A 26286-nucleotide genomic window follows, 5' to 3' on the forward strand; every position below is an offset into this window, starting at 1 on the left:
ATATGATATCTTTGAAAAGTGCTTCAAAAATTTGGAGACTGTGTCTTTCTAAATCACATGAGGTCGCATCAGCTAGAGAAAAAATATATACATAAATATAATATTTATATGTATTATATATATTATATATATTATAGATAATATTCTGATTAGATTTATTTGGTGTGAGAAATATATATATATTATATATATAAATATATATTTTACATATAAAAAATATTTTATATATAAAATATATTATATAAAATATCCATTTTATATATAGAATATATTATATAAAATACATATTTTATATATAAAATATATAATATATTATATGTATTTTATAAAAAATATATGATATATATTTTATATATATAAAATATATAGTATATATATAATACATAATAAAATATCATACTTTCTTTTTTAAAGTACTAGAGAATAAACCCAAAGGGGCTTGACCCCGTCCTCTGAGCTCCATCCCCACCCTTTTCATTTTATTTGAAGACGGGGTCTCACTGTTTGCAGATGCAGACCTGACCTTGGGCTCCTCCAGCCTCAGCCTCCTGGAGAAGCTCTGCTTTGCTTTTGTGTTGAGGTTAAACCCAGGGCCTCGCCAAGCTCGGAAAGCACTCTATGGCTGAAGCCCAGCTCAGCGCTAGGCGTCACCTCTGTCACAGAGGCTAAGCCAAGACTTCCCACCTGGATTCGTTCCCAGCACAGCCTGTAAGCTCCTCCTGAAAAGGGCTACCCAATTTCAGCCAGTGATTGGACGATTTCAGCTGTCAGTCACAATCCAGAGGCGGGCCTGGAGGCCATCCATCCGGGTCGCTGGGGGGAACTGTCCAATCAGTGCGCAGAGGGATGGGAAGGGCGGGCTTCCGCAAGCTCCCGGGGTTTTCTTCCTCACCGACTGGGCTACTCCTGCTCCAGGCCCCGTGTTCTCTGCTCCAGGGACCACAGTGACTGCGCTGCCCGTGTTCTCGGGGATCTCGAGTGCCCAGAGGTTCCTCCAGAGGACGCCAGGTCACCAGAGAAGCCAAAAATGGTGAGTTCGCTGAAGAGAGGCGGTCAGCACCTGCCTTGGGGCCTGGCGGGCGGGTGAGCTGCGGACTGGCGCGGAGTCGCCGATGTCGGGTGGCCCTGGGCCCCGCCCCCTGGTTTCCTGGGTTTGGAAGGGTGGCTCAGGTCCCAGGTGTCCCCTTTGCTTTCTACCTGTGGCCCGCATTCACTTTTTCCCAACGTGTAGGAAGCAGGGCCACAAATGCACCTTCCTTCTCCCAGTGGAGCTTCACCTAGTGGAGGTCCTCCAAATTGCAGGCGCCTCCTTCCTTCTAAAAGGCCACCTCCCTCCACCTCACAGCTTGGCCACACATTCTTCTTCCCACTCGTTTCAAATAGACACCGTCTGCTAATTGTCATTATCGCTTAGTGAAATATTGGAAAGAATCAATCAATCTTCCTCCCCCTGTCCCTTCCTCCCTCCCTCACCCCTCTCTTCCTCCTTTCCCCTTGTGTTGGAAGCTGGGCTGGCCTCCAATTTGTGATCCTCCTGCTTCAGTCTCCCGCTTAACTTGGGTTACAGGCCTGTGCTAATGTCCCTGGCAAGAAGAACACTTTTGAAAGCATTTGTTTTCTATTTGTGAATATTATTCTTGACTGAAAGAATGATCACTTAACACTTCCTTATGTTTGGTCAGAATAACTGCTTTAAAGGGAATAAGGGTGTTGTTTATAGATCCCAGGGATATGGAATTCTGGGCTACATCAATAGAGTATAACTGCTCTCTTTTCTGAGAGTGTATGATATAGAGTCACACCAGTCCTGTACTTAGGTAAGCACACAGGGTAATAATGATGTAGGGACAAAGGAGGCAAGGCACTGAAGGTAGCTGGAAACAGTTTTATCTGGCAGCAGCCAGTCTCAGAGGGCACTGTTTTCGCTATAATCAATCCATCCATCCCCTCAACCCCGAGTTCAGGTGGTTTCAGAATTTTATACCCAGCATGTAAGGGGAAGGGCTCAGAAGTTTACATTGTAATACCGGGACCCCCAAATAACTCTCAGACTACACAGTCTCATTCCAGTTAAGCCTTTATTGCTGGCCAGTGGCAGACACTGTGCTCTTGAAAGAATGAGATAGTCAGAGTGGTACCCCTGCCTTCAGTTGGCTCCATATTTAAGCACAAAAACCACAAAAGAGAATTTTGGGTGTTCAGGCAACATAAGCAAGTCTGAAAGTTGTGGTCAGTTAGTCTCCAGTTGGCCCCATAGATCATTCTGTGTTCTTGGGGAATTTTCATGAACAAAAGAATCCAAACTGCCCCAGTTATGAGCTTTTTGAGTGTCATGGCTGAGTTCACAAAGTGGAGTCACCATAGTCAAATTGTCACATCACTCACATAAAAGCTGGTTTTTCTTTCTCTATCCTGACCAAGTTAACCCTTCTAGGACAGTACCTGAGGAGGGGAGAGCTTCTTCTCCCCTTTCTTTCCTCCCCCACCAGCTGTTATCATGGAGCCCAGTTGGTGACTTGTCTGTGAAGCCCAGCTCAAGGCCAGAGGCCTTGTTTGCACATTTCTACACACTATTATTCTGGATACAAGTGTGTAAAAAACTAGTAAGGGGAAGTCCAGCACCTGGAGTGTTGATTTCTTTTCTTTTTTTTTCTTTTTTTTTTTAATTTTTGTTTTAGAGAGAGAGAGAGAGAGAGAATTTTTTTAGTATTTATTTTTTAATTCTCAGCAGACACAACATCTTTGTTTGTATGTGGTGCTGAGGATCGAACCCGGGCCACGCACATGCCAGGCGAGCGTGCTACCCCTTGAGCCACATCCCCAGCCAGGAGTGCTGATTTCTTTAAGACTAGCAGCCCAGTAAAATAGGGCAACACAAAAATAGGAAGTTTATCTACACTGAACTTTTTTGTGGACACTCTTTTGTTGACAGTCCTAAAATTAGCCATGGTGAAGATTTCTGGAGAAACCCAGTTTCAATTTTCTGTGCAAAAAGAGGATGCCACTACAATAATCTCTGATTCCTTTACTGTCCTTCATTCCCAGCTCTTTTCAGTATGATTTTCAGAAAGGATCTGGCTATGGTGCCCAGCCTGGCCTGAAAGCTGTGATCCTCCTGCCTCAGCTTCCCAATCTGTTGGGTTTAAAGGCATCGACAACCCCAGCTGCAGAAAATAGTTCATTTTAACCCAAATATTAATTATCATACTAAGGAACATGGATTCGAGTTACCCTCAATGATGTGTGTGACCCTGCTTTGAAGAGATTACATCACTTCTTTTTTTTTTCTTTCTTTCTCTCTTTCTTTCTAATTTTCTTTCTTTCTTTTTTTCTTTCTCTTTTTTTTAATATACCAGGGATTGAACCCAGGGGCACTGAAACACTGAGCCACATTCCCAGTCTTTTTTATATTGTATTTTCAGACAAGATGTCACTAAGTTCCTGATGGGTCTCACTAAATTGCTGAGTCTGGCTTTGAATTTAGCAATCCACTTATCTTTGCCTCTCAAGGTGCTGGGATTATAGTTGTGTGCCAGTGTGCCTGGCCTCCATGAACTTTTATAAAAAGAAACTGTGTATTACTGCATCAACCAATTGCATTGGTAGGAACATCAGATTGGTGGGGTACAGAAAAAAAATAAAGAAAATTTCTTCTGTATGTCTGTTATTGCATTGTGAGCTTTGGTAGATTTTGGAGACGTCTGGTAAGGCTAGTGATGTATTCTGAGAAGTTGTGAGATTGTGGTCTGATACAGAAATTAAGATGATTGGCTGTTAAAGGGCTTAAGATAGCCCAAGATAATGTTTGCTCTCCATACAGAACCCTGCCTTTCCACCCTCATGGTGGTCTAGTTAGCCAAAGTCAAGTACTCTGAAGGTTCTTTGATGTAGATGCAACTGTATAGAGAACTTGAGTTCACAGCTGTAAAAATCTTGTGCTTTTTCTTTTATGTTCCTTAGGTGTAGGCACCATGTGAGATTTCTTGGGTAGAGGTTCCCTTTAGACACCTCCCAGAGTCCCATGTCCTCAGCCACTATCCTTTCCTGAAGCTGCCACAGAGTGCCCACATCTGCCCTGTGCCTTGCAGGGTGAACAGAATTTCAGACCCTGGGTCAGCTGCTCCCAGAGGACAGCCTGAGGTGTGAGGTGCAGCCTCTCAGGGAAGCTGCTGGGGGCCCTGGGCTGAGGAATCATCTGGAAAAGGCCTCATCTAAACAGCTACTTCTTAGGACCTTGTTTTCCCCAAGCTCTGTTCCTATTCCTTGGAGACAGGTGGACAGTCAGCCTATGGATGCTGGTGCTGAGGGGCCAGGTGAGCAGTGACTCCTGCCCTTTTAGTTTCTCATGGTGTGAAGGAGCAAAACCTCTCCCAGAGCATAAGGACCACCCACCCCAGTGCAGAGGTGTGCAAAGCTGAAAAGCCTCATAGACTGGAGTCATGGTACAGGTGCCTGGGAGGGTGATCCTGGATGCTTTTCATGAGCAAGACCAGGAGGAAGCATGTCCCAGCTGTCAGGGACCTTCCCTGCCTTTTGAGCCTGACACATCTGTGCTCCCTCAGCACCAAAGCTTTCTGTGTATCACTTTGAAATGATGTGCTCACTTATCTGAGGCCCAGGTTTATTTATTCAGAGCCAAATGGGATGGACTATTATTAAAGAGGCAAGAGAGAGGCGGATTAAAATCCACCTTTTTTTGTTGTTGTTAAAAATCCCAGATTACAGCCAGATACAGTGGTGCACACCTGTGATCCTTCCTGCTCCAGAGGCTGAGACAGGAGTGTTGCAAATTTGAGGACAGCCTTAGCAACTTAGCTAGGCCTTATGCAACCTGGTGAGACTGCGTCTCAAAATAAAAAGTAAAAATGACTGGGGATGTGGCTCAGTAGTAAAATATCTCTGGGTTTAATCTCGGGGGTATCAAACTAAAAAGAAAAAAAGAAAAAGAAAACATTTAATTACCTAATTTACCTTTTGCTACCCCTGAGTATGTATAAAAAGTTTGTAAGATTCAGATTTGTCTTTTAAGTGGTTTCAAATTGAAATCCAACCCTGGATTCCTAAATACCACGTAAGATACAGAGAAAGTCTGTCTTGCATTATTGCTGCAGAATTTGAGTCCAATTCTATTAAAATAGTGGTGGACAAATTTATGAATGTGATTTCATGAAAACTAGTATCTGTCCTTCACAAGGTGATGAATTTGACGAAGGACGACAGTTTTTCACCGTTGTTGTCTGACCTTGGCAGGTTCATGTTAACTGTGTGGTTTTATCTTATCAGGAATGGAACCCAGAGGTGCTTAACCACCAGCCCCTTTTAGATTCTTTGTTTTGAGACAGAGTCTTGCTACACCATCTAGGGCTGCTGGGGTTACAGGTGTGCACCATCACACCTGTCTTCATTGTAATTATTAAGGACAATTTTGGCAATGCCTTGATTACCCAATTGTAATCATTTAATCACTGAATATCAGTGAAAGAGTAAATGACACCTGTTTTCTGCAAAGGAGAGATCCATGTGTCTAAATAAGGGTGGTGATCCCCTCACCATGTCACCTAATTCCTGTTCCCTCCCAACTGCCTCCTGGTAGAGTCACCCCTTTGGGAGCTAGCTTTTTAGCTTATGAAACTTGGGTGTAACATAAATGCTCTCTCTATTCTCTCTGTCCTGTACAACATTTTGCCTGGTCTTAGATACAGTTTACTGTTTCCAATTTTTTGAAGAGTATTTTTTTGTTGTTGCTGTAGTTGAACACAATACCTATTTATTTACTTTTATGTGATGCTGATTATCAAACCTAGGGTCTCTCACGTGCTAGGCAAGCACTCTATTGCTAAACCAGAATCCCAACCCTCTTATTTCCATTTTTAGATATAGTTTTTTTTAAGTTTACCTCCAAAATACAGTAAACCATGCCCTAAATTTCACAGTATTTGCTGAAAAGCTCAGTGTTTTTTCAGAGAGTTTAGAACATGGAAACATTCACTCTTCTTTGTGAGAAAGTGTGGTGTCTTTCTACTGATTTTGTTGTGTTTTTATGCCTCTAATTGTGTACCTTTTGTATCATAATCATTTTTCTCTCTCATTACATGTATTTTATCAAGCTACTCTCCAGCCCAAGAGAATTAGTATTGTAGACTGTTGTTTATTTATTTGCTTCCTTATTGAGTGCTGGGAATTGATGCCATGGACTTGCTCATGCTTAGTTATCTTCCAGAAATAAATTTCAATTTGTGAGCAACGTTCTGGAGATGGGCAGGTGTTTTACTGGGGAATAAACCTACAGGCAATCGACCACTGAGCACATCCTCAGCCCTTCTTATTTATGTATGTTTTCTTTTTCTTTTTTAAAAAATATTTTGTATAGTTGTAGATGTACAGAATACCTTTATTTTATTTATTTATTTGTGGTGCTGAGGATCATACCCAGTGCCTCACACATGTTAGTAAGTGGTCTGCCACTCAGCTACAGTCCCAGACCTCCTTTTTATGTTTGATGAAGACCAGTCTCACTAAATTTCTGAGTGTCTTGCTATTTTGCTGATAGAGGCCTCAAACTTTTGCCATTTCCCTGCCTTGACCTCCCTAGTGGCTGAAATTACAGGTGCACATCACTACACCAGCAGTTGGAATGAGTTTTGAAGACTTATCATCCAATTTCTTTCCAGATGAAAATAGTATTGAAAATCAGTTTTCTTGCTTTTGTTCATACTTTTGAAATTTGTAACTATGACTCTTCTTCTTTGCTTTATTTTTGCATTATTATGAAAAAGGTATTTAGCATATCATATTTTTTCTATGTATACATTTTTAAAACTTCATGGCTTGGTAGTTTATTTACTTCTTTATTAGATAATCTTTGTTTTTATGAGCAATTTTAGGCTTACATAGTTTATTAGTTAGTGTTCTCTAGAGTAACAGTATCTACAGGAAGTATGATTATCAAAGGGGATTCATTAGATTGGCCTAATTGACCCAAAGGTGGATGTTCACAGTGGCCATCTACAGGCTGGAGAGCTTGAGAAGTGGTAGCTGCCAAGTCGCAGAGGCTGAATCCTCAGAACAAGGGGGATCAATGGTGCTGCCTTAGTCCAGACCAAAGGTTCTGGAAACTCACTAGAGAATCACTGGCAGAGTCCACTTTGGGAGAGTGAAGAATTTTGTTTCACCCAAGACACCATCCTCTTGGATGGTGCTGCCTAGCTTAAGGAGGTTCTCCAGTTTGGCTCACTATCCCGTATACCCATCATTTGTAGACACACCCTCATGGACACACCCAGAAGCTCATTAATCATCGGCATTCTTTAATTTAATCAAGGTGACAATTTAACATGCCATTACACATAGTATCAAATACCCCTTCTCTCCAGCTGATAGTCTCCACTGTTTTCAACATATTGCATTGGTGTAGGGTGTTTGTTAGTTACTAAACCAGTGTTGAACATTTGATAAAGAGAATGGATGAAGCAACATTTAGGATAAGCCAAAGTTCATCCTTTACTTTAGGGTTCCTCTTCCTTGGATGTGATTGTGTGTGTCACGTCGTATACAAGATAATGTCATACAGAAGAGTTTCACTGCTCTGCTCCCTAAGTCCCTGGAACCCATCAGTTCTGCTAGTGCATCTATAATGTTGTCTTTTTCAGAATGTTCTTGACTTGGAATCTTACTGCACTTGGCCATTTCAAGCTGACTTCTCTCACTTACCAGTGCGCCTTTAAGGGTGCTGTATCTTTCCAGGCTGCAGAGCTCATTTTCTGGGTGATGCTGTTTGGTGTGGTTAAACTGCAGCTTGTCCATTCAGTATTGAAAGGTGCATCTTCCTTGCCTCTAGGTTTGGGCCGTTGTGGATATGGCTGCTGTAGTCACTGCAGTGAGGGTTCCTGTGCCCATAATTTTCACATCATTTGCATAGACATTTGGAGTGTGATGACTTAATTGTACATTTTTTTTGCAATTATGATTAAATTTTGCATTTATTTTATTTTTTTTTAAACAGGTTGTTTTATTGGGGGATTCTTTTTTTTTAAAGAGAGAGAGAGGAGAGAGGGAGAGAGAGAGAGAGAGAGAGAGAGAGAGAGAGAGAGAGAGAGAGAGAGAATTTTTTTAATATTTTTTAGTTCTCGGCGGATACAACATCTTTGTTGGTATGTGGTGCTAAGGATCGAACCCGGGCCGCACGCATGCCAGGCGAGCGCGCTACCTCTTGAGCCACATCCCCAGCCCTCTGCATTTATGATTATGAGCATCATTCATAGTTTTCTATTCAATAGTTTTTTTTATTTAATTTGGATAATATGGTAACTTATGCCTCAGGAAGACTTAGGAGGTGTTAACTCAGTTTCTATGTTCTGAAAACAAAGTAGAAAATTGGTGTCAGTTCTTATGTGTCTCATGAAAGCCTGTTTGAGATGTCAGAGCCTTGCCTCGCCTTTTCGGGAAGTAATTAGTTATTGAGTCTGTTTTTCTCAGCAGCCATGGGCTCATCTGTTTTGTGTATTTCCCCTTGTGTGTAAGTTGTAGGAGATTGTCTCTCTCAAAGAAATGGTCCAGTTTCTGTTAGTTGTCTAATTTGTGTCAAGCACATTTATGATAATCTGAAGTCCCAATGCATTGTTGACGATGACACTTTTAAATGTGTTAGTAGGTTTTCAGTCCTTGTTGTTTTTTTCTTTAATATTGTTGTATATTTTACACTTTTACTTTCTTTCTTTTTATGTGGCAGTGAGGATTGAACCCAGTTTCTACCAAGCACTAGGCAAGCAGTCTTCCACTGAGCCACAACCCCAGTCCCTGTCCTCTGTATTCTTAGCCTTTTGTTAATTAATCAGTGATGCTGATGTTCATGAAGAACTTGATTTTGCAGACTGTGGATTTCCTGATTGTGGTTTCATCAACACTTTCTCTGTTACCTACTGTTGAGAGCCACAGCCGAAGGGGCCCCAGCAAACTTTAAGACTGCCAGCTGATGATTGGCCCCTCTGCGGTGATGCTCATTGGACTGTTTGCCCGCCCTTTCAGCCTACGGAGCTGCTCATTCGGGGACATTTTTGGCTCCACCCACGCGACCCAGCCAATCGGCCTCAAGAGCTGGAGGAGTGGGGGTGGTTGAGAGGCTTGTGGGAAGCCGGTGGAGGCAGTTGGGCTCTGAGGGTTTTTCCTGAGAAGCGTTTTTGTTTGGCGTGTGTGGTTCTAAAAGTGAAGTTTGTTTCTTTTGACAAGTGGCTCCTGAATTGTGCCCAGCCAAACTGCAGCAAACTACCTGTGGTAAATTTAGGTTTACCTTGCTCTTCTTTCTCTGGTTTTCTGAAGTGGCAGTTTTATTGGTTACTTTTAGCTCTTCTTTTCTGAAATGTGCGTTGGATGACTTAGACACCACTACATCGCCACCTCTGGTGTTCTCTATGAATTTCCTATGATGGACTTTTACATTTCTTTCTTTCAAAATGGTCACCTTTTCTCTTGAGTCACCTCTTTGTCCTGTGTCTGTTCAGTGCCCTGTGTTTCATGTCCCCTTTCCTGGAGGCTTTTCAGCTTCTTCTCATCTGATTTCTGCTTTAGCTCTCATGTTCTTTGAGCATACATGGGATTTCACTGGTGGTGCACTTGTAGGGGTGTGGTTTATGTCCTGTGGAGTGTTGCTGTGACCCTGAGACCTCAGTGTGCTTCCCATTTGGTTGAAGGTCCATGAAGTCCTCCTGTCTGAATCATTGTCCTGACAGAGTTGGGCTGATGTCTCTGAGGGTAATTGTGGGTTCTTCATTGTTTGGGGTGGTTCTGTATGGTTTCAGTCCTTGAGTATGCTTCTCTGTAAGTGGCAGGAACATTTTCTTTTTTCCATCACTGTGCAGACATCATAGCATGCTTACAGATTTGAATGGTGGGCTCTTTCACACAGAGTCAGTGTGGGATAGTTCAGAATTCTGGGCTAAAAACTTGTTGCTTTACTACACTCTGGAAGAGCTTCTGCCTTAGGTTTGTTTGCACCACCATTGCTACAGGCACGATGAATCTCTTTCACAACAGACAATCATTGCAAATGTGGCCCACCCTTGATCAAAATGTCCTTGAGCAGAATATTGGTATGTGTCTCATGACTGTATATTATGGTAGTGAACCGGCTGCTGTTAAGAAGAGTTTGACAATCATTGGATATTCATTGTTGCTGTGAGACTTAGAAAAGTAGTGCCTGCTATTTATTAACAAGATTTTTTTCAGAGTTATAAAACTTTGTAAGGCTGTTGTTTGGACAAGGTGACATTTTTGTGTTTTTTTGTTTTTTTTTTTTTTTTTTTTAGAGAGAGAGAAGAGAATTTTTATTATTATTTATTTTTTAGTATTCGGCAGACACAGCATCTTTGTTTATATGTGGTGCTGAGGATCGAACCCGGGCCGCACGCATGCCAGGCAAGCGCGCTACCACTTGAGCCACATCTCCAGCCCATGGTGACATTTTTAGGTCATTGAGTTCTTTCTTTTTTTTTCTCATTTTTTTTATTGGTTGTTCAAAACATTACAAAGCTCTTTACATATCGTATTTTATACGTTAGATTCAAGTGGGTTATGCACTCCCATTTTTATCCCAATTACAGATTGCAGAATCACATCGGTTACACATCCACGTTTTTACATGATACCATATTAATGACTTCTGTATTGTGCTATTTTTACTATCCTCTACTATCCCCCCTCCCATCCCCTTCCGTCTTCTCTCTCTACCCCATCTACTACAATTCATTTCTCTCCTTATTTTTTTCCCATTCCCCTTAAAACCACTTATATGTAATTTTGTATAACAATGAGGATCTCCTTCTATTTCAATGCAATTTCCCTTTTCTCTCCCTTTCCCGCCCACCTCATGTCTCTGTTTAATGTTAGTCTTTTCCTTCTACTCTTCCTCCCTGCTCTGTTCTTAGTTGCTCTCTTTATATCTTTTTATATCAAAAAAGACATTTGGCATTTGTTTTTTAGGGATTGGCTAGCTTTACTTAGCATAATCTGCTCTAATGCCATCCATTTCCCTGCAAATTCCATGATTTTGTCATTTTTTAGTGCTGCGTAATACTCCATTGTGTATAAATGCAACATTTTTTTTTTATCCATTCATCTATTGAAGGGCATCTGGGTTGGTTCCACAGTCTAGCTATGGTGAATTGTGCTGCTATGAACATCGATGTGGCAGTATCCCTGTATTACGCACTTTTAAGGTCTTCAGGGAATAGTCCGAGAAGGGCCACAGCTGGGTCAAATGGTGGATCCATTCCCAGCTTTCCCAGAAATCTCCATACAGCTTTCCAAATTGGCAGCACCAATTTGGAGTCCCACCAGCAATCTATAAGAGTACCCCTTTCCCCACATCCTCGCCAGCACTTGTTGTTTGACTTCATAATGGCTGCCAATCTTACTGGAGTGAGATGGTATTTTGGGGTGGTTTTGATTTGCTTTTCTCTGACTGCTAGAGATGGTGAACATTTTTTCATGTACTTGTTGATTGATTGTATGCCCTCCTCTGAGAAGTGTCTGTTCAAGTCTTTGGCCCATTTGTTGATAGGGTTATTTTTTTTTAAGAGAGAGAGAGAGAGAGAGAGAGAGAGAGAGAGCAGAGTTTTGAAAGAGAGAGAATTTTTTTTAATATTTTATTTTTTTAGTTTTCGGCGGACATAACATCTTTGTTTGTATGTGGTGCTGAGGATCAAACCTGGGTTGCACGCATGCCAGGTGAGCGCGCTACTGCTTGAGCCATATCCCCAGGCCAAGAGAGGAGTTTTAATATTTATTTATTTTAGTTCTCGGCAGACACAACATTTTTGTTTTGTATGTGGTGCTGAGGATCGAACCCGGACTGCATGCACGCCAGGCGAGCACGCTACCACTTGAGCCACAACCCCAGCCCTTATTTGTTTTCTTATTGTTAATTTTTTTGAGTTTCCCAGCACCATTTATTGAAGATGCTATCCTTTTTTCATTGCATGCTTTTAGCCCTTTTATCAAATATAGGATAGTTGTAATTTTGTGGATTGGTCTCTGTGTCCTCTATTCTGTACCATTCGTCCACACGCCTGTTTTGCTACCAGTACCATGCTGTTTTTTGACTATTGCTCTGTAGTATAGTTTGAACTCTGGTATCGCTATACCGCCTGACTCACACTTCCTGCTTAGAATTACTTTTGCTATTCTGGGTCTTTTGTTTTTCCATATGAATTTCATAATTGCTTTATCTATTTCTACAGGAAATGCCCTTGGGATTTGATTGGCATTGCATTGAACCTATAGAGAACTTTGGATAATATTTTCATTTTGATGATGTTAGTTCTTCATATCCATGAACAGGGTATATTTTTTCATCTTCTAAGGTCTTCTTCTATTTATCTCTTTAGGTTTCTGTAGTTTTCATTGTATAAATCTTTCACCTATTTTGTTAGGTTGATTCCCAAGTGTTTTATTTTTTTTGAGGATATTGTGAATGGGGTGGTTGTCCTCATTTCCATTTTAGAAGATTTGGCGCTGATGTACAGGAATGCCTTTGATTTATGCGTGTTGATTTTATATTTGCTAAATTCATTTATTAACTCTTGTAGTTTTTTTGTAGACCCTGTTGGGTCTGTTAGATATATTATCATATCAGACAAAACTAGTGATAATTTAAGTTCTTCTTTTCCTATTTTTATGCCTTTAATTTTTTTCATCTGTCTAATTGCTCTGGCCAGTGTTTCGAGAACTATATTGAATAGAAGTGGTAAGAGAGGGCATCCCTGTTTTGTTCCAGATTTTAGAGAGAATGCCTTCAGTTTTTCTCCATTCAGAATAATGCTAGCCTGAGGTTTAGCATATATAGCTTTTATGATGTTGAGGTAAGATCCTGTTATCCCTAGTTTTTCTAGTATTTTGAACATAAAGGGATGTTGTACTTTGTCGAATGCTTTTTCTGCATCTATCGAGATGATCATGTGGTTCTTTAAGTCTATTGATGTGGTGAATAACATTTATTGATTTCCGTATATTGACCCAGCCTTGCGTCCCAGGGATGAATTCTACTTGATCATGGTGCACAATTTTTTGATATGCTTTTGTATTCGATTTGCCAGGGTTTTATTGAGGATTTTTGCATCTATGTTCATTAGAGATATTGGTCTGTAGTTTTCTTTCTTTGAAGTATCTTTGTCTGGTTTCAGTATCAGGGTGATGTTGGTCTCATACAATGAATTTGGAAGATCTCCTTCTTTTTCTGTTTCTTGAAATAACTTGAAAAGTATTGGTATTAATTCTTCTTTGAAGGTTTTGTAAAACTCCGCTGTATATCCATCTGTTCCAGGGCTTTTCTTGGTTGGTAGTCTTTTGATGGCTTCTTCTATTTCCTCCTTTGTCATTGGTCTGTTTAAATTGTGCGTATCTTCCTGACTCAATCTGGGCAAGTCATATTACTTCAGAAATTTACCGATATTTTCACTATCTTGTATTTTATTGGAATATAGGGTTTCAAAATAATTTCTAATTATCTTCTATATTTCTGTAGTATCTGTTGTAATATTGCCTTTTTCATCCCATATGTTGGTAATTTGAGTTCTCTCTCTTTTTCTCTTCATTAGCATGGCTAACTGTCTGTCAATCTTATTTATTTTTTCAAAGAACCAACTTTTAGTTTTATCAATTTTTTCAATGGTTTTTTTTTTTGTTTCAATTTCATTAATTTCCATTCTGATTTTAATTATTTCTTGCCTTCTGCTACATTTGCTGTTGTTTTGCTCTTCCTTTTCTAGGGTTTTGAGATGAAGTGTGAGTTCATTTATTTTTTGGTTTTTTCTTTTTTTGAGGAATGACCTCCAGGCAATTAATTTCTGTCTTAAAACTGCTTTCATTGTGTCTCATAGATTCCCATATGTTGTGTCTGTATTTTCATTTATTTCTAAGAATTTTTTTGATTTCCTCCTTTATGTCTTCTGTAACCCATTGATCATTCAGTAACATATTGTTCATTTTCCAGGAGATGCAGGATTTATCCTTCCTTTTTTTATCATTGATTTTCAGTTTCATTCCATTATGATCAGATAAGGTGCATTATATTATCTCCACCCCTTTATATTTACTAAGAGTTGCCCTATGGCATAATATATGGTCTATCTTTGAGAAGGATTCATGTGCTGCTGCGAAGAACGTGTATCCACTTGATGATGGTTGATATATTCTATATATTTCGGTTAAGTCTAGGTTATTAATTGTGTTATTGAGTTCTACAGTTTCTTTATTCAGCTTTTGTCTAGTGGATCTGTCAAATGGAGAGAGCGGTGTATTGACGTCACCAATAATTATTTTGTTTTGGTCCATTTGACTCTTGAACTTTAGAAGAGTTTTTTTTTTTTAATGAACATTGCAGCACCATTGTTTGGTGCATAGATATTGATAATTGTTATGTCTTGTTGGTGGATGGTTCCTTTTAACAGTATATAGTGGCCTTCTTTATCCCTTTTGATTAACTTAGGTTTGAAGTTGATTTTATTCCATATGAGTATGGCCACTCCTGCTTGCTTCCCAGGACCATGTGAGTGGTATGATTTTTCCCAGCCTTTCACTTTCAACCCGTGTATGTCTTTTCCTATCATATGAGTCTCCTGAAGGCAGCATATTGTTGGATTTGTTTTTTTAATCCAGGTTACTAGCCTTTACAATCTCTTGATTGGTGAATTTAAGCCATTAACATTTAAGGTGCTATTGATATATTGTTTGTACTTCCAGACATGCTTATTTATGTATTTATTTTAATATGGCTCGTTTTTTTCTTTTTGGTTATATTTTTTGTTCTTCTTTTTACTGGGTTACCTCCTAATGTTAGTTTTGGGTGCTGTTTTTCAATTTCTCTTCTTGTAGTGTTTTGCTCAGAATGCCTTGAAGTGCTGGTTTTTTGGCTGTGAATTCTTTTAACTTTTGTTTATTGTGAAATATTTTAATTTCATTGTCAAATCTGAAGCTTAATTTTGCTGGATTCTGTATTTTTAGTTGGAATCCATTATTTTTCAACGTTTGAAATATGTTGTTTCAGGATCTTGTTGCTTTCAACGTCTCTGATGTGAAATCAGCCATTAACCTAATTGGTTTACCCCTGAATGTAATCTGCCTTCTTTCTCTCGTAGCTTTTAATATTCTCTCCTTGTCCTGTATGTTGGATATCTTCATAATTATGTGTCTTGGAGTTGGTCTATTCGGGTTTTGTATGTTTGGGGTCCTGTAGGCTTCCAGGATTTGGCAATCCATTCCATATTTCATATCTGAGAAGTTTTCTAGGATTCTTTTATTCAATAGGTTGTTCATTCCTTTGGTTTGAATCTCTATACCTTCTTCTATCCCGATGACTCTCAAGTTTGTTGTTTCTTATAACATCCCATATTTCTTGGATAGATTGCTGGTGATTTTTTAGGATTCTTTCTGTGTTGACTATATTCTTCTGAAGTTGATACACTTTGTCTTCATTATCTGATGTTCTAACTTCTATTTGATGTAGTCTATTTGTAATATTCTCGTTTGAGTTTTTAATTTGGTTTATGGTTTCCTGCATTTCTAGGATTACTGTTTGATTTTTTTTAACATCTCTATCTCCTGGTATAGGTCATTCTTTGCCATTTGAATTTGCCTATTTAATTCATTTTCAAAGTATACTTTCATTGTTTGGACTTGCTGTCAAAAGTCTTCTCTAAGATTCCGTTCCATCTGAGTTAGGTATGCCTTGAGTTCTTTCTCTGTCCATTTTTCTGAAGCCTCTAGGTTCTCCTGTGAATTTAAGCTTTCCTGCATTGTTTGTAATCCTTTTTTCCCTTGTTTTTTCATGGTGCTCACTTTGTTTTCCAACTCTGTTTGACTGCTTTGTTTCTGTTTTCTTCTTTAAATTTGTTTTGGTTTTTATAGTTCCACTATATCTCCTTTGTGTTGGGAGACAATGTTTAGAGATGTTGGATTTAATTGTGCTTAAGGCAAATTCATTAGTTTCATTAGAGGTCTACAGAATTTGATGGCATGTATAGAACTGAGGTTTGAACTTAGGATTTTATGATGAGGTCGGGCACTTTGATGGTATTGAGGTTAATATATGTTAGCTTCTTTGGGGGGTTGCTCAAATGCAGGTGGATATTAACAAGAGAATAGACAGGAGTACTTGGGGGTAGTTAAGGGCTTAGTTGGACTATGGACTGTTTCATAGTATTCATCTATTTTCATCTAGTAAGTTGTACGTAATTTGGGTGGTCATGCTTAAGAGGAAAGATGGGAAAAAATAAGGAAGCAAACAAAGAAAGGTAGAGGGAGAGAAGAAAGAAAGAGAAAAGAATAGAAAAGAAAAGGAAATGATAATAAAAAAATAATAAAAGGCAGTAAAATAGAAATTACATTTAAAAAATAATAGTATAATTGTAGAAAAGAAAAAAAATAAAATTAAAGAAAAATTTTTAAAAAATTAAAAGAAAAAGTGACACTGTTAGGCTTCTATTTTCTTCACTTCTAATAGGTGGTGCTGTGCTTTCCGGGCCAAGATTTTGTCCTCTGGCTATAGGAAACAGTCTTTGTGAGGCCGCTCCCTCCTCTCCCCACTGGTGTCTCTCAAAACCTGTTAGCTTAGGTTAATTCCTGGTTTCTAGTCCCCTGGCTTCTCCTGTCAGCAAGGTCTATCCCTGTGAGGTATCTCTCGGCAGTTCAAACTACACTCTGTGCCTGCAGTTTCCTGGACGTGGAGTGCGGCTTTTGGGAACCGGCACTTTATTGTTTTGATTTCCTCCGATAGCCCCTCCTCCTAGAGCTGGTGAAACAGGTTTTGTTTTTGTTGCTGGTGGGAGGGAGGAGTTGGGGGTCAGGTGCCTTTGCTTTTCCCCCACACCGCTACTCAGATTCACTCTGTTAATCATGCCCCCGGAAAGCCGGGGAGAGATTTTATGTGATTTCCCCGCTGTATGGAAAATGGTTTTAATGTCACAGACCTGTTCTATCACTGAATGAGATGCAATCAGTCGAAAATTGGCGATGGTGGCGTCAGCTCTCCAAGATGGTGGCCGCTGGCTTCCTCGGTGGTCTGACCGGTGTGGAGGAGAGGACTGGACTGCTTCCTTCCCCTGTCTCAAACCCAGAATTGAGAACTGAGCACAGTGAGGGCACAGCTGGAAGGCGCCCGCAGAATCAGCAGCGCCTTATCTCTGTGTTGCTAGCTCGCCATTTCCTGCCGAGCTCCGCAGTCTCTAGCAGCGGGGCAAGTCGCTGAATAAGCGGCTTGAATCTCTGTGTGGACAAATCGCTCTCTATTGAGCCCCAGTAACCGATCTTCGGATGATGGAAATCCTTCCTCTAGGTTTTGGTGCACCCCAATTTTGCTGGAAATTCCTAACAAGATAGCATTTGGCCGTTCTAACTCGTCATTCACCTGCATAGTGATGCAGTACATGGGGGTGATGCACTCCATTCGCCGCCATCTTCCAAGTCCTCATTGAGTTATTTCTAAGACACATGCTATCATTCCACTTACCCCATTCTACTTTGTCAGTAACCACAAGAAACTATCAAATTGTCGTGTTTATTAATACATTAATTAAATTAATCAAATAGAGAACTCATGTTTGTTTTGGTCATTTAATAGTAAGCTAGTTGACTAAATTTGTTCTGGAGTAAAGCACCTGCAAACTTCTAGTTGTTCTTAGTGTAATCACACAGAATGAGCTCAATCTCCAGTTAGCACATTGTGACCACCTGTGTGAAATGTTGTCTAAATGTTGTCTATGAAGGAATCTCCTTAGTGACCCCATGCCCAGAGGGTCGGAGTGGGGGCTGGTTCTAGGCATTTCTTTAAGTATGGAACAATAGACTTTCAGAGGAAACAAGACATCAGTAAATACCATGTTGCCTATATTAACCTTATAGGTACAGGGAGCCACTGTAGTTGGCAGAATCTCTCTCAAATGCTTAGTTTCATGATTCCTGCATTTTTCTACTCATCACCTTTTTTTTCTAAAGATAAGTACTATCAGTAGTGCTTATGTTAACTCTGTACCACACAGAACATTTGTAAGACATGTAATAGAGGTGCAACAATTAAAAAAGTTAGGAGTGATCTGGGAGCCTGTCTTTCTTCCTGTGAACTCATCAGAGGAAGGGTATAAATCATTATGATGTTTGCCTTCTGAGTAGCCAATTTCTAGTGTTGGAATGGGTGTAAGAAATTGAGTGAAGTAAAGATTTGATGGACCAAATCATGAAATTAATCAGGAGGCCAGGAAATCATGTGAACATCATGCATGTTGAGTGCAGATTTCTCATGCTGTCAATCTTTCCTGGCCTCCACTATACATTTGTGGGATATTTCAGATCTCAGTGACCTTTGAGGATGTGGCTGTGAACTTCACCAAGGAGGAGTGGGCTTTTCTGGATGCTTCCCAGAAGAACCTTTACAGAGATGTGATGCTGGAAGTCCTCAGAAACCTGGCTTCTATAGGTAATAATGATGGTTTAAAAATAATCAAATCGGAGAACTCATGTTTATTTTGGTCATTTATGTAGAAGGTGAAAAGGAAATCAGTTGATGAATTATTGAAGTATAAATGGCACCTACAGTTTGGCAAAGCATTTCTAGCTCCTAAATATTCATAAAGAGTGTTATATTCTCTCATTTTAGGTAACACGTGGGTAGACAAGACCACTGAATATCAGATTGAAAACTGTGGAAGCAACCGAAGGTAACTGTAATCACAAGAGGAATTCATGAGGGAATCTGAGAACTGTCATATAATTTTTAAAGCAAACCAACGGAAGAAGTATGCATAATTTGAAATTTATTTATTCTTATAATATTTTTTACCAGAAATATGTACTTATCTGTAACAGGTATTCAATCTTTTCAAAGTATTTGACATGCAAAAAGTACTATTAAATCGCATATGTGAATATGACTATGTAAATAATAGCCATAGAGAAGCTGTGTTGCAAAGGATTGTTTCCTTTCAATCTCTTTATTTTCAGGGAACTTTAACAAGTCAGAAAATCTAGCCTTTACATGATGTTGGTAGAAATGTAAAGACCCATAAATAAATAGAAAACTGTGAATGAGTTAGGTATCAATTATGTGCTGGTCACTTCTTCTTCAAAGAAGTTCTATGGTAAACTTCAAACTTTCCCCACAGAATAGTGTGGGGAAACCTTCCAATCGATTCCAATTCTTAATCAAACAAAGAAAAATTTTAATAGAGTAAATCCATGTGACTTCATTATGTGTGCAAAAGATTTCATATGTCTTTCATTCCTTCATAGGCACATCACATCTCACTCTGGACACAAATATTGTAAGCATGAAGAATGTGAAGAGAAACCATGTGAATTTAAACAATATAGGAAATCTCTGGTTTCTCTCAAAAGTGTTCACACACAAATGTTGTTACAAACTGGAGATAGACCACATGAAAGTACAGCATGTGGGAAAGTCATCAGTTCCAATGACATTCAAAGACATGAAGAAACTCATACTGGGTGGCAACCCTATGAATGTCAACAATGTGGTGAAGCCTCTTCTTCTCTCCCAGGTGTTCAAAGACACATGATAACACACAGTGGAGGTAATCGTTTTCAATGTGAGGTATGTGGGAAAGCCTTTCATTTCTCCTCTTTATTTAGAAGACACGAAAGAACTCATTCTGGAGAGAAACTCTATGAATGTAAACAAGATGGTCAAACCTTTATTTCACAGACAAGTCTTCAAAAGCACAGGATCACACACACAGGGAATGTACGTTTCAAATGTAAGGTATGTGGGAAAGACTTTGCTTATCCCAGATTACTTAGAATACATCAGAAAACACATACTGGAGAGAAGCCCTATGAATGCAAACAATGTGGAAAAGCCTTTGCTACATCCTCTGAGCTTAAGAGACATGGAATAACACACACTGGAGAAAAGCCCTTTAAATGTCAACAATGTGGAAAAGCCTTTGCTAGATCTGGTGACCTTCACACACATGGAAGAACTCATACGGGAGAAAAGCCCTATGTATGTAAGCAGTGTGGAAAAGCCTTTGCTAGATCTTTTGACCTTCGCACACATGAAAGAACTCATACTGGAGAGAAGCCCTATGTATGTAAGCAGTGTGGAAAAGCCTTTGCTACATCCCGTCCACTTCATACACATGAAAGAATACATACTGGAGAGAAGCCTTATGAATGCAAACAATGTGGAAAAGCCTTTGCTGCATCCCATCTGCTTCATGCACATGGAAGAACACATACTGGAGAGAAGCCTTATGAATGTAAGCAGTGTGGAAAAGCCTTTGCTAGTTCTAGTTACCTTAAGATTCATGGAAGAACACACACTGGAGAGAAGCCCTATGAATGTAAGCAGTGTGGAAAAGCCTTTGCTAGATCTAGTCACCTTCAGATTCATGGAAGAACACACACTGGAGAGAAGCCCTATGAATGTAAGCAGTGTGGAAAAGCCTTTGCTAGGTCTAGTCACCTTCAGATTCATGGAAGAACACATACTAGAAAGAAAACCTTTGGATGTCAACAATGTGGAAAAACATTTGCTTCATCCCGTAATCTTCGCAGACATGGAAGAATGCATACCGGAGAAAAGCCCTATGAATGTGAACAATGTGGAAAAGCCTTTACTGCTGCCTATTACCTTCAGATACATAAACAAACTCATACTGGAGAGAGGCCCTATGAATGTAAGTGGTGTGGGAAAGCCTTCACTTGGTCCTCTCACCTTCACTCACATGAACAAACTCATACTGGAGAGAAGCCCTATGATTGTAAGCAGTGTGGCAAAGCCTTTGCTACATCTAGTAAACTTCAAATACATAGAATAGTGCATACTGGAGAGAAGCCCTATGAATGTAAGCAGTGTGGCAAAGCCTTTGCTACATCTGGTGACCTTCACAAACATGAAAGAACTCATACTGGAGAGAAGCCCTATGTATGTAAGGAGTGTGGCAAAGCTTTTGCTAGATCTTGTGACCTTCGCAGACATGAAAGAACTCATACTGGAGAGAAGCCCTATGTATGCAAACAATGTGGCAAAGCCTTCACTCAGTCCTCTTACCTTCACTCACATGAACAAACTCATACTGGAGAGAAGCCCTAAGAATGTTAGCAGTGTGGCAAAGCCTTTGCTAGATCCACAGACATGGAAGAATGTATACTGGAGAGGAGCTTAATGAATGTCAACAATGTGGAGAAGCCTTTGCCACATCTTGTTGGCTTCACACATGTGAAATAACGCATACTGCATAGAAATCGTATGAATGAAAACAATTGGTAACTCCTCTGTTATTACTGTTTCACTCATATACATGTAGGAAGTTTACTGGAGAAAAATCCTTTGAATGTGAAATATGGGAAATCAATATTTTATGTCATCCTCAAAGACAAGAGATGCTCACACTGCTGAAAATGTGTGTTTGTGTGTATCTGTGTGTGTGTATGTGTGAGATAGAGAGAGATCGATCAATCAATCAATTAACTGGGGATTTAGTCTGGTGGTGCTCTACCACTGAGCTACATTCCAGTTCCTTTTTACTTTTTATTTTGAGACAGGGACTTGCTGAGTTTCTTAGGGTCTTCGTAAGGTGGTGAGGCTAGCCTCCAACATTGATTCTTCAGAATCAGCCTCTCGAGTCTCAGGAATTAAAGGCATACACCACCACATCCAACTGAATAACTTTTTAAATGTGAAAAATATCACAAATCATTCCATTTTCCCTGTTGCCTTCAAAGCCATTTCACTCACATTGAAAAACAAACCCTCTGAATTTGGGGGATTTGCTACATTCTGTCAGCTTCATTTCCTTTCTTATATATGAAAACACTCATGCACAGAAGCCCTGTGAATGTGAGAAATGTGGGAAATCTTCTGGTTTTCTCATTTTTTTCCTAAGGACTGGAAATATTATTTTGGAATAAAAAGAATAAATCCTATGCAAGTAAGAAATATAAAGGGTTCAGCTGTTCTAGTTTTGTTAAGTTGTATGAAAGGACTCATACTGTAGAAAATGCTGAGGATAAGCCATGTGGGGCAGTATTCAGCTTTCAGAGTTTTCTCCAAAGGCATAAAAGAATTCACATCTGTGAAAATTCTTTTTCTATCTTTAAAAATTGCAGTAACACTTTCAACTTTCCAGGTCCCTTTGAACAGCATTTAAGAAATCACACTGGAGAAAAGCCCTGTATGTAGAAATGTGGTGAGAACTTTTCTTTCACCTTTATGTATATCCCTACAAAAAATATAAACCTCCATCTTTGTCCCACTAGATGTAAATAAAGATCAATGAAATTCCAAGCAGTGATCCAAACAATTTTGTGATAACCCTCAGAACCCTGCAGCTAATCAATGTGCTCCCGGAACATTCCTTAGGTGTCTAGCCTCATGTGCCCTACATCACTAATAAAGCTATAGCCTCCAATCAGGTGATATTGTACAGTACTTGCTGTGGAGAGGGCTGTTTCTGCTCATGCTAAAGGATTCAGTTACCTGTCCTAAGGATTCAAAGCTTCCTGAGCAAAACCTCACCCACAACCTATTCAGGTGTCATGGATCTTGTGGGATCATTGGTAAGAGTTCCTTACATACTTGTGTCCAAATATTGAAGTTTGCCAACATGCCAAAGATGGGTTGATTGTCACTGCTATCTCTGTTCCAGCCTTTTGCTGTGTCTCAGTGCTCATTTGGAAAGGAAGGCCAAAAGAGTGTGCTGTGGCCCTTCTGTTTTTGATAAATATAGCCTAAGCCATCTTGTAAAACTTCTTCTTTAAAAGATAGTTTTGAACACTTCCCAGGATTTCCAAAAACTTTCTTTGCAGCTAATGAGTCAGTTTGGCAATTTCCTAGTTTTACATTTTTGATTTAGTAGAAATATTGCATAGAGGTGTGTGAGCACTTGACGCAGTCTGGACTTTTTTGTAATAAATCCATTTGCCAAAGGCAGTAGTTGCAGGCTTGTTCCTGGGCTGTGTGAGTGAATGCAACTGCCCTGGTGTGTGGGCATTGTTTGTAGGAGTTCAGTCTTTGTGAGTACATCAGTGTAGGAATCAGACTCATAGGAGGGCTACAGAATCTCCTGACAGGTCCTGCCTGTTCCTTTTTGATAGTAGTGTTGTCATGTGAGCTGGCAGGTGGATGGCTACCCTCTGATGGATTTGGGTTTGTAGCTGAGCAAATAGTGAGAATGTACAATGATTAAATGAGAATTAAAATATTCTTTGTCATACCAAAGACATAATTTGGGGGCGAAACAAAAACAAGTAACCTCGTGGACTTTGAATCAAATATTTTCCTTCATGTATGCATTTTCTTACAAACTTTTGTAGTGTGATGCTTATGTTGAACAAACTGCGATAAACATGGAGAAGTTTACTTAATGGTACAGTGTACTAGAAGTTTTAAAGACTTGCAGCAGGCTTAGATTCCATTATTGTTGAAATTTTATGAAAGACTCTGAAATTCTCAAAATTCTTGAGAATCCCCAGGTGCTGTGGCATACACCTGAAATACCAGTGGCTCAAGATTCTGAGGCAGGAGGATTGATTTTTTTTCACTTTTTTTTTTAAAGAGAGAAAGAATTTTTTAATATTCATTTTTTAGTTTTCAGTGTACACATCATCTTTATTTTTTTTTATGTGGGGCTGAGGATTGAACCCAGCACCCCATGCATGTCATGTGAGCACGCTAACATTTGAGCCACATTCCCAGCCCATGTTTTCAATTTTCTTAAAAATTTATATATATATAAACATTTTTTTCCTAAGAATCAAACCCAGTGCCTTCCACATGGTAGGCACATTGTCAACCACTGAGCCACAACCTTAGCCCAAGGGTTCTGATTTGTAAGGTGGCCTCCCTGGATAACAAGGAGTAAAGAACTCAGTGAGACCCTGTCTCTAAGAAGTAACTCAGATAATAAAAAAGAAGGCTGGGAGGTGGATGAGTGGTTGAGTTCCACTGAGTTTGATTCACAGTACCCCAAATAAAAATGCATTAGGAACCAAGTTTTAATAAACCGTATGATGGGTGGATGGGCTTGTCCACTATATTGTTTTTTTCTTTGGATTCTTAGGCATTGTTTACTAATTCAGGAACTCTGTAAAATTCACCAATTCAATATAAAGCAAGTGTATGGTTTTAAAAAATAACAATATAGCAAGGTCCATGAGGGGCAGCTTTCTGCTCTGGGAACCTCAGTAATTGGTAGTCATCACAAGAGGCCATAATGTCCTTATCATAGTTTGTGAAAGCTTCTATTGTGCATGAGTCTCTGAATGTGCTAAACGTGCTTGTCTTTTCAGAGCCTGTTGGTGGAGGAATTCCACATGGAGGTCTCTGATTTATAGATGATGTCATTGGGGAGCTCAAGTGAAACTGATAAGTGAAGAACACATTGGCACATGGTCTAGGGCAGCCTAAAAGGATTCAGATTTTCTTGTCTTCAAAGAGTGTGTCAAGCAACCTTGGAGGAGGATGTCAGCAATTTACGATGTGCTCCTGCAAAAACGTCTCTGCTCAGGTCATTTGTTAAAAGCTGATGAGTAGTCTGAAAATTTATTTGGTCCTGTTAGTGATAATGACAATTTGTATTAGAATGCTATTGAAATAGAGAAAAAAAGAAAATATTAGCCATTTTTAAGGCCAAAATATATACCAGTTGTGATTAAATAGGATCAGTAATTTTCATTATATTTGGTATTGGGTATGGATACTTACAGACGGGACCAGATCATCAAAGTAGCAGTAATCTACCCAAGGCAAATGGTGAGATAGAGAATATCTGTGTTTCTGTAGTTGGTATTTTATTTTTTCCTCTGTGATTATCAGTGACTGTGTTTAAACATTTCAGAATGCCCAGTTAGAACTCTCATTTTTCCATATTTAATGAATTAGAAAATGTTAGACTATTAAATATTCTGAGAAGCACATCAGATTTTATACGAATTTTTAGTTTCCATATACCTTGTTTTAACATACCAAAAATATGTGAAGTGATTTAATTAGAGATTGATGGTGTTTATTTATTTGTTTTTGTTACTTGTGATGCTGTGGCAAGTGTGGCCAAACTAGCAGGTTCTGGCCAGGTTTGATGGGACATTGGAAGAAATAAAGAGATACACATGCAGAAGATACAGCATCTGGGATCGGGTGGAGCACTGCTTTATGATGGAGCAGCAGGTCTAAAAAATTATGCCAGGGGGGCTGGGGATGTGGCTCAAGTGGTAGCGCGTTCACCTGGCATGTGTGGGGCACTAGGTTTGATCCTCAGCACCATATATAAATAAAATACAAGATGTTGTGTCCACAAAAAACTAAAAATATAAATGAACAAATATTAAAAATTATCTCTCTCTTTAAAAAAAAGAGAAAAAGAATTACACCAGCAATCTTTATTGTATATCTTTCATTGATTATATTAAAGACTATGCAAGCATTATTCTTTGTATTTATGAAAGTTACAGTTAGCAACAGTATGCAGCTATTTCCTCCATTACATTCTATAGTTGGATTGTGCAATGTTAAGAACTCTGTGCAACTCTCAAAAAAGTCCACCTTTAAAGTTACTTTAAAGCATCCTTTAAATCAGCGGAACTGGTGAAACATTGTGGTTGACTTAGCAAAGAACTTTGTGCCTGAGAATAATGTCAAAGCTGAAAAGTCTCCCACAACAGAGTCTCCCCCATGGAGAACATTGCCATAACAAGCAGGCATCCTATAGTTTTGCATAGAAACTTTTCCAGTCACCAAGCATGTCACTGCCATTATGTCATTAGAGACCTCCATCTCAGACACTTGTCTCCCAATCACTTTCCTGGTCTCCACAGGGGATTGAACCCAAGGCTGCTTTACCACTGAGCTACACCCTGAACAAGGCTCCCCCTCTTTTTTTCTTTCTTGAGATAGTGGTGGACTCTGTTGCCTAGGCTGACCTCACACTCATCTAAAACTAGAGCAATGTGGTCTCTGAACCTTTACCCCAATGGCAGTCACATTTGCTGGGAACTCAGCTGAAGTGGTTCAATTAAAGTAATGACTTTGGAATTCTATAGGATGTGACTACTGTTTCCAACCAATTCTACCAGGTACTGTTTCCAACCCATTCTACCAGGCCTGGTAGAAATTTGCAAGTCCATTTTTATGTTTCCAGATCATAAGAAAAAATATTTTTTTTCAAATTTTCACAGATGTACCAATATCACACAGACCCTAAGTACTTGGTTTTTAGGGCAGGGATTATGGGAAGTTCGTTGGAATTGTGTGGATCCATCCTGCCTTCTTATATGTCTTCCCTG

The 26286-nt window shown here is 39.5% G+C and overlaps 1 pseudogene; it reads left to right on the forward strand.

The window, feature by feature from the left end:
- Window positions 1-893: 893 nt before the first annotated feature.
- On the forward strand, window positions 894-21246 carry LOC144371217 (uncharacterized; annotated as a pseudogene).
- Window positions 21247-26286: the final 5040 nt, after the last annotated feature.

This window comes from Ictidomys tridecemlineatus, chromosome 16, assembly GCF_052094955.1.
Source record: "Ictidomys tridecemlineatus isolate mIctTri1 chromosome 16, mIctTri1.hap1, whole genome shotgun sequence".
Taxonomy (NCBI): Eukaryota; Metazoa; Chordata; class Mammalia; order Rodentia; family Sciuridae; genus Ictidomys; species Ictidomys tridecemlineatus.